We start from the raw sequence: 3736 nt of genomic DNA on the forward strand, positions 1-3736 counted from the left end.
CTCTCTCTCTCTCTCTCTCTCTCTCTCTCTCTCTCTCTCTCTCTCTACACACACACCTACATACATCAATACCAGTGTATATGTGTGTGTATGTATGTATCTATGCAGGTATGTATGTATATGTACGTACATGTAGAACAATGAAAATGAATGTTGAACTCTATATTGGAGGACAGAGATTTTTATTTGTGTATTAAAACTGCCATTGCTTTCATCTTAACAAAATATCTTCATAGCTTAAATTTTCAAGCCTATCACTTAGAAGATTTGTGTTCGTCGCAATTTTGGATTAAAACACCCCTCCAATAAAAAACAGCAAAAAACAAGAAGAAACAAAAAAGATACTTGAATTCACGATAAATTCTTGAGAATTCTTGGTAAACAGAAGCAAGAAACCAAGGAGTGACTTTGGGCGACTATCTCACTTGGCTTTTACTTTGGGGAAAAATTGTGCTGAATGATAAGTTTGTTTATATTATGTTATATCCTGAATATATGTAATGCTCGTATGTTTGTGTATTGGGAGATTTCATCATGAGGGTATCTTTGTTCTGTGTGTTGAATTCATATGATGTATATACTTAATGTTCATGTTCATCGGAAATCACTGACCTGGGAGAATTAGCGGAGTGGGTGGTGTCTTTTCTTAGAAATGTCGGAGTGCAAAATATTTCTTTTCATGCAAGGAGAGAAAGTTTCATCCTTAATGTTTAAGATGCTATCTTGTGATTGGATGATGTTTAGCTTTTCTGTTATGCAAAGCCCACGTTTGATACCCCGTTCTCTGTTCTTTCTGGCTTTAGCAATAACGCTCCATGTTATCTGAGAGTTGATTAATCCCCCTTTTTTTCTATGTCCTTATCATATTGTATAGGCATGTCGTGTGTCTTTTATCTTTGTCCCTGAATGACGTCAGATGCTGTATGTATCACTCCTGGAACAAGTTGCCCGTCCTTCTGATGTACATCATTGTCACCCCATTGCAGTCTATGATTTTGGCCTTGTATACAAATTCCTTTTTCTAGAGCTAAATAAGAACTGTCTAGCATAGGGAAATTGCATACAACGCAAAAATCATGGAATTAAAGGGAGTAACAAAGTCTGATTGATTTGAAACTTCTATTAATGAATTTCAGATATAGACACGCCAAGGAAATTCGTTAGAAACATCGTGCATAATAATTGTTTAAAGGTACTATAGCTTCTGTGCCGTAACATTAAGATTGGTTTGACGACGATAAGGCAGACGTTCAGCAGCTTATGAAAATGATGTCTGATTCACACAAGATCTAAGTCAATGATAAACACTCCATTATCAAAAAGTGCGCATACAAAGTATGCATAAAATAGGTGCAAACTCTCCTCAGAATAATAAGGGTGTCTTGGTTGTTGTATAAATCTTCTGCTCTACGTCGAAAAGTAAGACTCAAAACTTTCTTTGAAGTTCTCAAAATGGCATTTGGCCCCCAAGAATATGGTTTATCTTCTCTTCCGTTTTCTGATAGTCAAACTATCCCGACTGAAAATAATTATATTCTTTCCCCGAACCAAGGAGCATTTTAAAGATGTTTTGAATGTCATATATAATGTTATTTATTCCGTTACTGAAAGACTATAACTCCTGGAATTGTACTTAAGTCTTGCTTAAAGTAAGTTCAAATTGCCATCAAGTAAACCTGATCAAGCATAGCCCTATGTAAGAAACGTATATGACCCCAATACTTTAAATCTTGCAGTAAAAATTTTGTGCAAAATCTTTTGCAGCTCTTTGAAGTCAACTTGACAATTGGGCATGAAACGCGTAACTACAAGCATGCGCCCATAAGCAAAATCTTTGCAAGCTTTACTAATATGTGTATTTTTGTGTATTTTAGGTAATCCGTAGAATAGACTTGGTCTGTATTTAAAATTGGATAAATAGTCAATTTCTTTTTTTAGTGAGGCCCTTTCCATGTATTTGAAGTAAGGAGGATAGGTTTTTAAGTGTCTTCTGTTGGTTATAGTGATCTATCTTCTCATAGTAAATATAGTTTTCCAACATGGAGAGTATTAAATTTTTATAGTACTCTATGTTCATCACTACTAATGTATTTCCTTTATTGGCTGCTTTAATGGTCAGGCTTATATCATTTTTATATATGTATGTATGTATGCATGTATGTATGTATGTATGTATGTATGTATGTATACATATATATATATATATATATATATATATATATATATATATATATATATATATATGTATGTATATATAGTGATTTACTTTTCGTAATGAGATAAAAATACTAAGGCTGTGTATAATATAGAGCATTTACAAATAGAAGGTCTTACAGCTGTTTCTAGGATATTTATTATATCCCTTCATCGGAGACGGTGTGAGAGGATGGTTAAGCAATAGTTAATTTAGATAAGATAGGAAATAGAGAGTGAATGCAGGGATATTGTATTTATAAATCCATTGTTTAGGAAGAATGGTATATATATATATAAGATTCCAATACCTTGTGAGTAAAATCCAATAACCCTTAAGATTTGCCATTGCATTTGTAAATCCATCATTAAGATTCCAATACCCTATGAGTAAAATCCAACAGTCTTTGAAATTGGTCATTCCAAATACAGAGGTTATGGAGAGAGATATATAAAACTTTAAGGAGTGTCAATTGTAGTGGTGGAGTCTAAATGATGGGGTAGAGAAAAAAAATTAGGATTTTTTTCCTCTTCTTTATTTCTCTCTTCTTGTTTTCGATCTGACCTTACTAATACAATCCCTACTTTTAGGTCACTTTAAGCAGAACCCTTGATTCAATAACACTGTGTATAAACTCTGTATTTGGAATGACCAATTTCAACGACTGTTCAATTTTACTCATAGAATATTGGAATCTTAATGATGGATTTACAAAGGCAATGACCAATTTTAAAGATTATTGGATTTTACTCACAAGATTTCTTATTAGTACTAGTTGATGAGCTGATGTCAATAGATGTTTCTTATGTCAGATGTGCAACTGCTTGCTGATGTATTAGTCTATGTTACAGTGGTGCAACAGAAGAAAGACAATATTTGTGACAGTAGTGACACAACTGTTTCAACTTTGCTGATACTGAAACATATTTGTTGTTCTATGTTAGAATGAAAATATATTACATTCGTTCGAAAACAACTCCAAGTCGTGACGATCCAGCAAACGAGAACCTACTCGACATCCCAGAAATAGTAGCTTATCTTCTCACAAATCACGCCCTACAAACTTGATAAAAGAACACATTGAATTATATGTTCCTGTATGCAGTATATTTAAACGATAGCTGGAATGGTCATTGATGGAACGCCTATGATAATAGGCTGCTTGTTAAGTGCTGACAATAACAAAAGCAACAATAATAATAACTCTAGATGATAATTTCAAAAGATATTTATTGAACAGTTGGAAAATATGGGTGACTAGTACATAGTCTTCTGCTTTTAATATGATTGGGAATAAGCATTTGTAAAAATAGGTATTTCATCCTGCAGATATGTGTAATAATTTTAAATTATTCTCTTGAGAGATGAACTAACAATATGTCTGTAGAGTAGATTTATAATTATTTTATTAATCATTAAATTTAATATATACTAAATAATGGAATATCTAAATATATAATCAATAGTAGTGTATATAATATAATATAATATAATATAATATAATATAATATAATATAATATAATATAATATAATATAATATA

The sequence above is a fragment of the Octopus bimaculoides genome, chromosome 5, assembly GCF_001194135.2.
Source record: "Octopus bimaculoides isolate UCB-OBI-ISO-001 chromosome 5, ASM119413v2, whole genome shotgun sequence".
Taxonomy (NCBI): Eukaryota; Metazoa; Mollusca; class Cephalopoda; order Octopoda; family Octopodidae; genus Octopus; species Octopus bimaculoides.